The sequence below is a fragment of the Hermetia illucens genome, chromosome 4, assembly GCF_905115235.1.
Source record: "Hermetia illucens chromosome 4, iHerIll2.2.curated.20191125, whole genome shotgun sequence".
NCBI classification, from domain to species: domain Eukaryota; kingdom Metazoa; phylum Arthropoda; class Insecta; order Diptera; family Stratiomyidae; genus Hermetia; species Hermetia illucens.
The window spans coordinates 58566639-58580927 of record NC_051852.1 but is presented as its reverse complement, the minus strand read 5'-3'; the positions used below and the strand labels follow the sequence as shown (position 1 = coordinate 58580927).

General features: G+C 46.0%; 1 protein-coding gene across 11 annotated transcripts in view; it reads right to left on the bottom strand.

Annotated features, from left to right (window-relative positions):
- The window catches only part of LOC119654172 (innexin shaking-B), a 473792-nt gene that overhangs the window by 41892 nt on the left and 417611 nt on the right, over positions 1–14289 (bottom strand). The window lies entirely within an intron of this gene.

Genomic DNA, 14289 nt, shown 5'->3' with positions numbered 1-14289 from the left:
GAGTTTGAACAACTCGTTCAACAGGGTATCTGCAGGCCCTCAAACAGCTGTTGGTCTTCCCCACTGCATATGGTCCCTAAGCCAAACGGCGAATGGCGCCCATGTGGGGATTACAGAAGGCTAAATGCACAGACTGTTCCTGACCGATATCCAATTCCACTCATCCACGACTTTGCGCATCACCTCGCGAATTGCCGCATCTTTTCGACCTTGGACTTAACCAAGGCTTATCACCAAATCCCAGTAGCTCCTGAAGACATTCCAAAGACGGCAATATGCACACCCTTTGGACTCTTCGAGTTCACCCGGATGACTTTCGGATTGTGCAATGCGGCGCAAACCTTTCAAAGGTTCATTCACTCTGTCCTGCGAAACCTCGAATTCTGTTTCGTATATTTGGATGATGTTTTGGTCGCTTCTTCCACTGAGTCTGAGCACTTAGCCCATCTCGAGTGCATTTTTCAACGTCTCCTTGAGGCCGGTTTAGTCCTAAACGTTGAGAAATGCAAATTCCTTCAACAACAGGTGAGATTCCTCGGCCATTTCATTTCCCCTGAAGGAATACAGCCCGACCCAGACAAGGTGCAAGCGATAACAAGCTTCCCGCGTCCAAAGACAGTGAGGGAGTTGAGGAGGTTCTTGGGCATGCTGAACTTCTACCGTCGTTTCCTGCCCAAGGCCGCCCATCTCCAGTCCATTTTGAACGCGTACTTGTCTGGCCCCAAAACTAAGGACACACGAGAGATCGTGTGGTCTGAAGAGGCTATCTGCGCGTTTGACAAATCCCGTCAACAACTGGCCGACGCTACACTCTTGGCATTTCCTCTGCAAGATGCACCCCTAGCCGTTTTTGTTGATGCCTCTGACATCGCAGTAGGTGCTGCCCTTCACCAAAAGGTGGACCAAGTTTGGCAGCCGTTGAGCTTCTTCTCGAAGCAGTTGAATCCCGCTCAACGGAACTACAGCACCTACGATCGCGAACTGCTCGCTGCATACCTGTCCATCAAATACTTCCGTTTCTCCCTAGAAGGCAGGCCGTTCACAGTGTTCACGGACCATAAGCCTCTCACGTTCGCTTTGAAACAGAAGCCCGACAAAGCGTCCCCTCGTCAGCTTAGACACCTGAGCTTCATAAGCCAGTTCACGTCAGACATCCAGCACGTGTCCGGGAAGGACAACATTGTTGCTGACGCTTTGTCTCGTGTCTCCGAAGTTAACATCCCCGCCTCACTCGATTTCTCGGCTATTGCCAAGGCGCAAGTGGATGACGCAGCACTTCAGAGCCTCAAGTCCAACCCCAAATACAAATTTCGGGAGTTGCCCATCTTCGGCTCAAACCTCTCGCTCTGCTGCGAAGACTCGGAAAAGGGACCTCGGCCATACATTCCGGCCACATTTCGCAAGGAAGTGTTCCACGCAGTTCACGACTTGGCGCACCCCGGCATCAGGACAACAAACCGGTTAGTCACCGGAAAATACTTCTGGCCCTCCATGAACAAGGATATCAATTCCTGGGCCAGAGAGTGCATCGCATGCCAAAAGTGTAAAGTCTCTAGGCATGTAAGGAAAGAAGTGGGCTCATTCCCCCGCACTACCAAGCGTTTCCACACCATACACCTCGACATAATAGGGCCTTTGCGAGACTCGCACGGTTATAAGTATTGCCTCACAATCATCGACAGGTTCACGCGGTGGCCTGAGGCAATACCTCTGAAAGACATTACGGCGCAATCATGTGCTGAAGCCCTCTGTCGAGAGTGGATACATCGCTTTGGCGTCCCTGCAGTGGTCATCACTGACCAGGGAATGCAATTTGAGTCCACCCTTTTCTCCGAGTTAGGCAAACTCCTTGGTTTTAAACGCCAGCGGACTACGGCATACCACCCACAATCCAATGGGATGCTGGAACGTTGGCACCGGACGCTGAAAGTCGCCATTATGGCACGCGACGACCCGTCCTGGACGCAAGTCTTGCCTCTCGTCCTACTCGGCCTTCGTACAACCCGCCGAGAGGAATTTGCTGCCAGCCCCGCGGAGCTGGTTTACGGGGAGAACCCAAGACTCCCAAGCGATCCGGTCTTCGACAAGAGATCGGGTCTCACGGAGTCGGGGTTGGTGCGTCTGCTGAGGGACAATCTCCGACGCATCAAGGCGCCACCACCCACTCGACACTCGTCCATACCTGCCAGTTCGCCCAAGGAGCTGGACACTTGCACGCACGTGCTGATCAGGACGGATGCCGTCCGGAAGCCGCTGCAGCCTCCATATGAGGGCCCGTACCGCGTTCTCGAGCGGGGAGAACATTTCTTCCAGCTCGAGATCGGTGGTCACAAAAAGGCGGTCTCTTTGTCCAGGCTGAAACCCGCGTGCGCCCCGAAGCAACGTCGTGTCCGCTTTGTGGATTAACGGCGAACGAAGTTCGGGGATCAGTCGCCGAAACCCCTAGGTTTCATCTGGGGGCGGAGTGATGTGGCGCGGCAGGATTCGCAGCATTTGAAATTTATTTCGAATGTTGCGAGTGCGAGCGAATAGATGGCGCGGATCTATCCACTTTGCGTAGCACGCCACGGGAGTGGAAGATCGGAGTAAAGTGTGCCATGAGTTTGAAAAAACGAATTAAAAAATATATTCCTGATGTCAATTGAAAATTTTGTTAAGAGAGTTGAAAAATAGAATTAGAAAGTTTTGTTATAAATAAATAAAATGAAAAGTTAAAATGTAATAACCAAAATATAAATGTTGTTGAAACTATAAGTTAAATATACTAATTTTGAACAACTAAAAATAATAAAACTAATCAAGTTTTGTCAACTTAAACAGTATTAGCCAATGCTACTGACATCCCAACTGCTAGTTCCGGTCCGGATATGGGGAAAATTGAACCCTTTTTGCATTCGAGTTTTCATTTCCCTCTATAACACAGTGACCAGGTACTCTGAGCAAAATCTAGTACACCCTCAATGCGCCTTTAAGATCGCATACACTTCAATTTGAAAGATCCTACTTCCCGTTTTTCTTCGAGAAGTAGACTCCAAAACCCTGTTCTGTTTTTGAGTCATCAGTAAAGTAAAAGTCAGCAGATTCTGACACGCATTCTTCTGGTTTGTCCTTGTTTTTTCTTCGCTTCAAGATAACCTCATATCTTTTGGCAAACAGATGAATGGGGGATCTTAGAATCGAAAGGCATAACGAAGACAGGATTCAGTTCTCCCGATAACTCTTTCAATTGGCTCTATGCCCCCGTCCATTGTTTCCTCATAAATCTAATCGAATTAGTCTATGAGTTGCTCTCATTGCAGTGCTCTGAATAAACAAACCCAAGGACTGTAAATTGAGTAATATATTTAGAGCTGCGCCGGAAGTCGTGCTTATGCCACCAGTAATACCCAGACACACAGTCCCTTGTTTGTAGTGTGACTAGTTTGCAGCGGAAACTTTTTGTTTCACTTTAACCCACCACATTGCGGATGAGAATTCGTTTCGTATTCACCTCTACATACTTCAGTCATACTTAGAGCTTCTTGTCTAGAATAACTCCCATTATTTATTTAGAATTTTCAGAGGCTTGAAGGGTTGTGCTCCTCATCCACCAGATGATAGTTTAGCCTGCATTAGCCAGCGAATATTCCCACTATAATCTGGAAGCCGGATGTCATACGATTAAGAACCCTAGTACAGTGTTTCTTCCAAATCTTCAGTTACTCGTCATCGTGGATGAGGAGACAACGTTGAAAGGTTTGCGACAAGCTGCAAGTTTTTGCGTGATCGGATGCGCTTGCCTTGCTAGCGTAATAACAAATGCCCTTTCGTCACAGCGCACATTACGCTGAACTTCCATGGATTACGCTCGCCATCGCTAACAGCGGTCAAGTCTTAAATCTATTCCACTCATTGATCCACTTTCGCGATTCCGCAGTTAGCCAGACCTTATGACCTTTCTTCGGGACGTGGCCAGACGACCTACGTAGCACCAGAGAAAAGAACAGTTTTGATGCTGGCCCAATGTTAATTGATGTTCTTAGGCGGGCTATTCAATGTATCTGCGTCCGATCAGCACGATAGTCTTCCTACTGTAAAGTGATAGTCGGGTTACACAATGCTAAACTGTCCAACTCTTCGAGAAGCGATAGATCCAACACGACAGCAAACGTAAGCGCCTATCAGATGGTATTCCCTTTAGAGGTTGATGTCAGCGCATCTCTTGTTATGCACTTTGAGTGTATTCTTACGCTCCAACCCTCTGGGCAAGTTAATTTGCTGGATAGAGTTGACATTCATCTCTGTGCGCACATCTACTCAGTTTTGGGTTACACTCCTTTTCCTCATGAAGTAAGTGTTCTTTATTTCACTACTATCCAGACAAGTTCTCTGATTCCAAGCGGGAAAGATTGAATTTTTAGGATATTATTTTGCTGCCTGATTTCTTTCTTTCGAAGGGACATTGTGTATGTATATTCTGCGTTCTCTTTTCATGCTGAGAGCAGCAGGAAGCTCTTTGCCATCAGCTCAAAAAACATTAGATGAATTTCTTGATCTGATGCAAGATCGCACGCAAAGTCCTTTCGACGATTTTGACAGCTACTATGAAGCTGCACTTCATCTAGCCGATCAGCAGATCTTAACTCAACGTACATAGGCAAATTTTTCACATTCCGAATGGTACGGTTGCCAAGTTGCACCAAAAGTGCAGCAGCGTCTCTCAAGCAGGCACTAATCACTCTTACAGCTTTTCTTTTTTCGGACACGCAGTGTATCTCAGAATGTCCTTAGTTAGAAGACCAATTATTTAAGTCTAAATTATTGACTTTTTCGATGTTCTTTCGCAGACAGGCTTCAGATATTGTTGCGGGCTACCCAACATGCTTAAATTAGAGTCTTCTCTATTCTGATCCATGTGACTCCGCGAACATCACAACTATTTCCAGTACAATAACTCTGGAGATTGCCATGTTAAAGTAGCCCGCGACTTTAACTTTGACAAGGACAGATTTGACCTTAACATCTGTTGTTTCAAAAAAACATGGGTTCATTGCCCGTAACTCCCTCATGTTGGGTAAAGCATTTTCTTTTAGATATAGTGACTGAAAATCCTTATTCCTTTGCTCTGTTAACAATGTTATCCAAAGTGATAGGCAGGTGTTGCTTGTTACCTTTTATTGATTTCTCAACATGAAATGAGCCATAAGCTGGCCGCACAGGAAACTACTTGGTTTTGGACTTGAAGGCCATGGTAGGACAGCATCTGAGAAGCCGGAGAACTCTACTGAAAAATTGCGTACTTCTAAAATAACGAAATTTTTCTTTTCAGAATTTTGAGATCTTTTTTAAGCTTCTGTGTAAACACAAATTATTAGAATCGAGTCGGTGTCTGTCTATCCGTCTGTCACACCTGATTCGGAAACGGCTGGGCCGATTGGCACGAAAATTGGTAAGAGCGTGTGATCTGTTGTTCCCTTTACATGCAGCAAGTGGAGCCATTTTGTGTTAAGTTTAAGGGGAGGCTCCCCATACATGTGAATGGAGGGTGCAACATTTTTTTTCCTAAAATGGGGTCATGTGGGGTATTAGTACTTTTCAAACCGTGTACCATATTTGATATCGGGTGAAACATAGGGGAGTGAGGGATCAAAATATGACCATTAAAAAATGTAACAGGTCTCGCTCTCAGAACCTATCCAACCGAAGAATCTGAAAAAAATTACAGTAGTGCATCTTTAGAAAATCCAAGCCTCAAAATACATCCGCTCCCGATATCTGCACAAATAAAGTTAATAACAGTATATTTCCACATTTTGGAAACTTACCCGGCAACCCCAGAAAGACACAATTTGCCATGGGTGTGAGGGATAACATAATGCACAATTTGGTCAGTTTGAAGAAAATCCAACTATTACTAACAAAGTTATAGGGGGTGGAACTTTGCCATTTTTCGTGCATTTCCTGCATTCTACAACGTGTATGACGTCATCATCCCATATCAATTCGTCAATCCAACAACGAACTGAGTTCATTTGAATGGGATTAAAGTATTATTTTGTTTCAGTTTTTTAGTCATTTATATATGAATATCAATGACTCCAAACAGACATGTGTGTATGTAGGTATATAATATATGCGTGCTAATGAAGTTTGCGGGTAGTGTCTAATTCAGATAGAAATATTTGTACATTAAAGACATGTACATATGTATGCTTTTGTGCACGAAGTAAATCGGAGATATGGGTACGATCAATTTACATACGCGCATATATATGTATAGTATTCGGAAATAGGCAGTTTGTTTGTTTAGGGTGAGGGTAATATCTATAGGCTGTAATATGTACGTATGCCTTGTAGTTTGGAAAAATATGAAGGAGTATGTTGGATTCGTAGCTATATACGGAAAAAAAATGTGCGTAGAAGTTTCTCACATAAGATAAACACGAAACCTTTATACCCGAAGCGCGGGCTTCTGGTATTTCGATTTGTTTTTTTTCGAGGAAAACCGATAATTAGTGAGACAATGCAATTACAGCAAGTGAAGTAAAAGCAGTGAAAGTTTCTCTAATGCTTCATCTAAATTGATGTGAAATTTTCCTAGAACAGCCAATTTTGCCTCTTGAAAGACTTCCGGTTTTGAACAAACATTGATAACTACCAAGCATTACTGAAATCACAGGAAGTTTTACTTGGAAAGAGAAATATAAAATCCTAACTTTTAGGGCGTAGTTAGAAACAGTTTATACGACGGTGTGGGCGTCGTACCTGGTAATTTTGTTAGAAAGTTGAGAGGAATTTTATTGCTTAGAATTTTCCAGAAATTTATAATGAATTTAAATTCAGTTTAATGCAATGGTGAGGAGTCATAAATTCTTCGAAAAAGTTGAACGCTTTAGAGAATGAGGATACTGAGGTAAAATTAAATACTACAAGTGTTATGCCTCTTGGCTTGCAATTACAAAGCGGTAACAATTTTCGTGCACTTCGGCTTTACACCCAACTCTCTTTAATAATTTACTCTTATTCATTTAAATCACTTCGGTTTTGGGTGATACTATACCAGTTTAGTAAGCATTGGAAGCATTTGGTCTATCCGTTTTGACTGTGGAGCAGCGAGTGATCGAATGAAAACTGATTTGGCCAACCGGCCAGACATGTTTGTTTAGGATGCGAGCGAGGATTTCATGTTTGTTTAAGGTGCGAGCGAAAATAAATACACACAAAAGTATCTCAAATTTGCATCTTAACGCCTTCCGCATTTAGAATTTAATGATGTTGCGGCAAGCCGGTACGTGGATGATTCATTCAGTTCAACAGATGGTCGGGTTCATTGCGGGCTCTTCCGGTGTAACTGATAGACCAAACTGTACGTGGATTACCGGCTTTAAAATTGTTAGATTAAATGATGGTAATTAACGCTAATGGTATAGCACTTGCTAGAATTTAGCACGAATGGCCATTGGATAGTGTAAGAAGCAATATCCTATTGAAAGATAAGACATATCATGTTCTTCGTATGGAGGAATAGGAGCTCGGATGACTTAGTGATTTGAGCATTGGGATGTCACAATGACAGGCAGGGTTCAAATCACGCTGGTGGTAGAGGGATTTGCACGTATCGTACTGTTATGATTTTGAAAAAAACGTGCTCTAATACGCTTCAACTGAACTTCTGCGCCATCCATTATTAATTTTTGAGGAATAACAATGGTGTCACTCTAGCGGCCCTAGGTTCTTTCAAAAGGATTTCCATATGTTGACAGAACTTCAGACTAAAACAGTCTCCTACATGCAGGGGAAAGCCTGGCTCTAAAGGTTTGGCGCGATCCCAGAATATGGGGGTAGACCCTGGACAATTGAATTTGTCAATTCCAAGAGGACCCAAATTAACATCCCTTGATTGGTGGAATAGACTTGGATGAGCTGTACTGCAGAAGTGCATATTCAATGAAGGCGCTGCGATGAATGGTTTAAGTTCTGTCGATGAAATGATAGGACATTGACTTCCATCGGCAGGACGGACCTCGGACCGATGTGTCATTCAAGTCAGGGCTCTAATTGTGCTCTCCAAATCAGGACCGTTAGATAGACCTAGACGCTAGGTACTCACGTTAAATCACCGTACTTTAATGTCAGCGCCATGGGGATTTAAAAACCTCGAGATTGCAGCCAGATCAGGCATTCGATTGAGCCAAATGGCGAAACCGATCACGACGAACCGACCCCGCTTGAACGGGACAAAGGTTGAAGAAAAAGAAGACTTTACTGGTAGCGCCATTACAAACGAGGGAAAAGAGTGAAGGACGTGACAATATCGTATCCGAGCTCTGGAAAGCGAAGAGCTGGGACACAAAAAGATGAACCAGTGAGTTCCTCAATCGGGTTATTGAAAAGGGTAGAGCACCTGACTAGTGAGAAAACACTACCGTTCCAATATGGAGAAAGCAAGGCAGTCCAACAAATTGTTGAAATTACCATCCGATTCGGTTGCTGTCCAATATTATGAAGATTTTTGAACACAACCTTGACAACCATATTCGCGAAATTGATAAAGTAACCGTGAATCCAACCGAGTTTTTCAAAAACTGCGGAACTACTGACGCAACAGACGCCTCGCGATTACTCATGCAAAAATATCGTGAGAAGCATCGCTCTTTTGGCATTGCATTTCTGGATCTAGAAAAAGCTTTTGACCGTGTCCCATACGAGCTTATGCTTTGTGGCAACATCTAGTGCCAGGAAAACTGATGCGCTTGGTTAAGTTGTTCTACCGCGATTGGAGAGGTAGAATTCTAAATGTGGCATATCAGTTACATCAAAACCATTTTGTGTCTCTGTCGGTGTTCATCAAGAAAGCGTTTCTCACCACTTCTCTTTGTTTTTGTTCTGAACACTGTCGCTCGGGACATCCAACGTCCCGTACCCTATAGACTGCTGCAGGCAAATGATGTTTTCTTACTGTCTCATAGCAAAACTGATCTTAAGCAACTTTTTCAAGAACGGAACGATCGCCTCATGCAACATGGTCTCAGACTTAATTTGCATAAAACGACCGCCTGCAGTGAAACAGGCACTATCAGTGGCAGTAACCTGCCCAGAACTGAATGATTTAAATATCACTTGAGGTATAAAATGTTGTGTGTTTCTTATATAAGAATATTTGTCCCGTTTGTACTCATATCGTAATATTCATGCATTTGGTTTGTTAAACTATTATATTCACTCTACTGTGATTCTGACATTTAAAGTTTTAAATTGAATTAAATTTGCTAAAAGGAGACAATTTCGACCTGTCATAACTTTGTTATTAATTATGCGACTTCGACCAAACCTATTAATATTATGCTCTATAACATAGGCTATGCTGCTGCAAAACTTGAAAATTTCACAAGTCAAAGCAAAATATTCAACGTACTTAAGAATCAACTAGTCATCATCATCATCAACGGCGCAACAACCGGTATCCGGTCTAGGCCTGCCTTAATAAGGAACTCCAGACATCCCGGTTTTGCGCCGAGGTCCACCAATTCGATATCCCTAAAAGCTGTCTGGCGTCCTGGCCCACGCCATCGCTCCATCTTAGGCAGGGTCTGCCTCGTCTTCTTTTCCTACCATAGATATTGCCCTTATAGACTTTCCGGGTGGGATCATCTTCATCCATACGGATTAAGTGACCCGCCCACCGTAACCTATTGAGCCGGATTTTATCCACAACCGGACGGTCATGGTATCGCTCATAGATTTCGTCATTGTGTAGGCTACGGAATCGTCCATCCTCATGTAGGGGGCCAAAAATTCTTCGGAGGATTCTTCTCTCGAACGCGGCCAAGAGTTCGCAATTTTTCTTGCTAAGAACCCAAGTTTCCGAGGAATACATGAGGACTGGCAAGATCATAGTCTTGTACAGTAAGAGCTTTGACCCTATGGTGAGACGTTTCGAGCGGAACAGTCTTTGTAAGCTGAAGTAGGCTCTGTTGGCTGACAACAACCGTGCGCGGATTTCATCATCGTAGTTGTTATCGGTTGTGATTTTCGACCCTAGATAGGAGAAATTGTCAACGGTCTCAAAGTTGTATTCCCCTATCCTTATTCTTGTTCGTGTTTGTGTTTGACCAGTGCGGTTTGATGTTGTTGGTTGATTCGTCTTCGGTGCTGACGTTGCCACCATGTATTTTGTCTTGCCTTCATTGATGTGCAGCCCAAGATCTCGCGCCGCCTGCTCGATCTGGATGAAGGCAGTTTGTACGTCTCGGGTGGTTCTTCCCATGATGTCGATATCGTCAGCATAGGCCAGTAGTTGGGTGGACTTGAAGAGGATCGTACCTCTTGCATTCACCTCAGCATCACGGATCACCTTCTCGAGGGCCAGGTTAAAGAGGACGCATGATAACGCATCCCCTTGTCGTAGACCGTTGTTGATGTCGAATGGTCTTGAGAGTGATCCTGCTGCTTTTATCTGGCCTCGCACATTGGTCAGGGTCAGCCTAGTCAGTCTTATTAATTTCGTCGGGATACCGAATTCCCTCATGGCCGTGTACAGTTTTACCCTGGCTATGCTATCATAGGCGGCTTTAAAGTCGATGAACAGATGGTGCAACTGTTGTCCATATTCCAACAGTTTTTCCATCGCCTGCCGCAGAGAGAAAATCTGATCTGTTGCCGATTTGCCTGGAGTGAAGCCTCTTTGGTATGGGCCAATGATGTTCTGGGCGTATGGGGCTATCCGGCCTAGCAAGATAGTGGAGAATATCTTATAGATGGTACTCAGCAACGTGATACCTCTATAATTGCTGCACTGTGTGATATCTCCCTTTTTATGTATGAGACAGATTATGCCTCGCTGCCAATCGTCAGGCATTGATTCGCTGTCCCATACCTTGAGCACAAGTTGATGAACCACTTGGTTCATCAACTAGTGCCGTCTGTTTTTCGATAACGGGAGATATTTTGGTCTCACGGTTAAGATTAAAGTACAATTTAGCCAAATTATTGTAACACTTACCCTCCATATTACCCACGCTGCAGAGCATTGTAACCCTTACGTAGTCTTGGAGTTTGGAAATGGTTTTTCAAGTTCGCGAAGTAAATAGAGGAAGAGACAAAGGAGCGGAATGTATTACCATAAAAAGTACTCCTGGTTTGATTATGCTTCAAGTTAAAGTTGCACAATTAGGCAAGTCCTCACACGACCTCCGCGTGGTGGCCGCTGGAAACCGTCTTCGGGCGGGCCAAGAGTGTGTAGGGCCGGGCTGGGAGTAGGCTCATCCAACTGACGAGGATCTGCTTGTCTGCTGGTCAAGTGTTAGGGGCAAGTAGATCTGGCGGGGGGATGGACTGAAGCAACAGCCCGGGGATCGTCCTCCCTGCACCGGAGAAGGTGCTAATAGGACCCCAAGCGAAGGTGGAACAGCATACGCCGAGGGCTGCGTGGCCAATGGGGAGCTTGGTCTTTAGTATGCGAACTCTGAATGCCTTGGGCACCTTCAGTTTCAAATAAGACCCTTACCCTGGTGGCCGGGCCAGCCAGGGTGGACATTCTTCCCGGACTACTCGTGGGACCAAGACATGGACTCAATTAATAAAAAAACCAAAACGACGACGATAGAAGAGGAGGCGATGATGCCAGGCGCATCATCGGAGGACGAGCTGCTGGCCTCCAGCCAGGAGACAGTGGCCGTTGAGAGCAGTACACTCGGTGCCAGCCATAGCACCGTTATGCTGAAACCAACCGCAGGGGCCTCCCGGAGCGAGGCGTCAGACGGACTAGTGGCTTCTAGCCTGGAACCCACTGCCGTCAGGCTGGGTGTAGTGAGTACCAGACATAGTACTCCTGACCCGAAGCCCTCAGCGTCGGGGGATCCCTCGAAAGCGAAAACCGACAAGAATCGCCGGAAACCGGCTAAGAAGCGAAGGTCCACGGGTGTCCTGCTCAAGAGTCAGTACCAGAAGGCCATGCATATTCTCGGCAAGATTGCCAGGAATAAGGAGGCCGGTACTGTCGACGAGCGGGATGAAAAAGACCTCGCTAAATACCAGGCGATTGTTGATGAATACAACAGCAAACGCCGGGCTGACGAGCAGAAGGCGAAGCCCATCGCTCTAAAACGCAACCGATCTCAAGACGAGGTCGAACAAGATAAAAAGCGGAATAGAGTGGGCAAGAGCGCAGACGCCAAGCAACATACGAAGGAAATTGTACAGCAACCGTCAGCCAGCGGACCACGTACTGCGAAGACCTTCAGCGATGTGGCCAGGAGTCACTTATGGATGGCGCTGGAGGTGTGGACCAGTGTTGAGGCTAGGCTGTCGGGCATGGTCTATGAACATCTCGTGGAAACCGGAGGCAAACACCCGGGACTCACTCCCCACTTTGATTCATCTCAGGTGGTCCGTGGGTTCCACGTAATAGCTTGCATGGACCAGTTCTCTAAGGACTTTCTCGGCTCGTGCGTCGCTAAGATCAGCGACGCTTGGGAGGGCGTTAAGCTCAAGATTATCCCTTACGACGAGATTCCCAGGAGACCGGTCGCTCCCATTTGGTTGCCGAAGATCCGCATGGAGAAGGACAAGCTGGTCCATTTCCTGCGCCTTCACAACCCCGGGATTCCCATGGACGACTGGGTTGTTATAAAGGAGGAGGAACCTCAGATAAACAGCCAGCCCGTACTACTCCGCCTAAACGAGGAGTGCCTGGAGGCACTGAAAAAGGCCGATTACAAAGTGTGGTTCGGAGTCAGGAATGCCAAAGTAAAAGTGTTCCGCTCTGCAAAACCGGACGACGACCTTGACCCAATCGACGCCGCCAACGAGCTGTTGGAGGAGATGACGATCGATGGCCCGACGGGGGCTGACGAACCCCCCACGCAAGCAGATCATGCTGAGGGTAACGCAGATAAATCTGCGGCACTCAAAGTGTGCCTCGGCTAATCTGCTCGTCTTCCTCTTAGAGGAAAACATCGACATCGCATTAATACAGGAGCCCTGGGTCGGAAGCGACCGAACCATCAAAGGGCTCCAAAGCAAATATTTTAATTTATTCCACAGCACAGGAGACGCTGATCAGGCTAAACCTAGAGCATGTATTCTTGCGAGGAAGAGTCTGCACGCTTTCCTGTGCCCGGACCTGAGTTCCAGTGACCTAGTTGTGGTCAAGCTGGAGCAGGTGGGGGCAGAGAACGTGTATATTTCCTCGGCGTACATGGTTCATGACCGATCAGCTCCGCCACAAGAACTACAACATCTGACGAACACCATAACATCAAAGAAAGCCAACCTGCTGATAGGCTGCGACGCAAATGCAAGGCATACGCTTTGGGGCAGCTCTGAAATCAACGAAAGAGGTGAGTCATTCTTTGATTTTATTATTACTTCAAATCTATCGGTGTGTAACAGGGGCAGTACACCAACCTTTCATTTCCCCTGCTCGGAGAACTGTGACGGTTGGGAAGAGGTCCTTGATATCACCCTAATAATCGACAACGGGATTCTTAGGGTGGAGGACTGGAGAGTGTCTGACCAGAGATCCTTCTCTGACCACAGTTGGATACTCTTCAGTCTAGATTTCGCCGCAGAGGTCTCCAAGCCCTTTAGAGACCCCAGGAGGATCGACTGGAGAAAGTTTGGTCAGGTAATTAAGAACAAACTCTCCGGTGCGCAAATTGGTAGGATTGGCACGAAAGACGAACTGGAGTCAAAAGTCGGGGCTCTGGAGAAGGCTTTTGATACCGCCTTCAAAGTCTCGTGCCCTGCTAAGTACAGCAAAAAGACCCTGCCACCGTGGTGGAACGAAGATCTCTCTAGTCTCAGGAAGCTGACCAGAGAAATCTTCAACATCTGCTACAGGCAAAAATACTGGCAGCCATACAAGGACTGCCTAAAGAAGTACAAGTCGGCCATCAGGACCGCGAAGAGGCGGTCTTGGCTAGACTATTGTCAGAACATTGAAAGCACTAGTGAATCCGCGAGGCTCAATAAAATTCTGTCCAAGGAACATAAGAGTCCATCCTTCCTTAAAAAGTCGGAAGGCTCCTGGACGGAATCTTCTAGTGAAACCTTGGAGCTGCTGGTGCAAACGCACTTTCCCTCCAGCGAGGAGGACTGTGAGTCAGAACCTCGCTTGGAGGGTTTGCGGCAACCCCAGCTGTGCGAGACTATCAAATCGGTAATTACCGGGGATAGGATCGGCTGGGCTATAAACAGCTTCTCCGCATACATATCTCCAGGCCCAGATGGCATAATGCCAGTCATGCTACAGAAGCAGCAGGAAAGGGTTGTGCCGTGGCTTGTTGAGATTTACCGGAGCTGCATCAC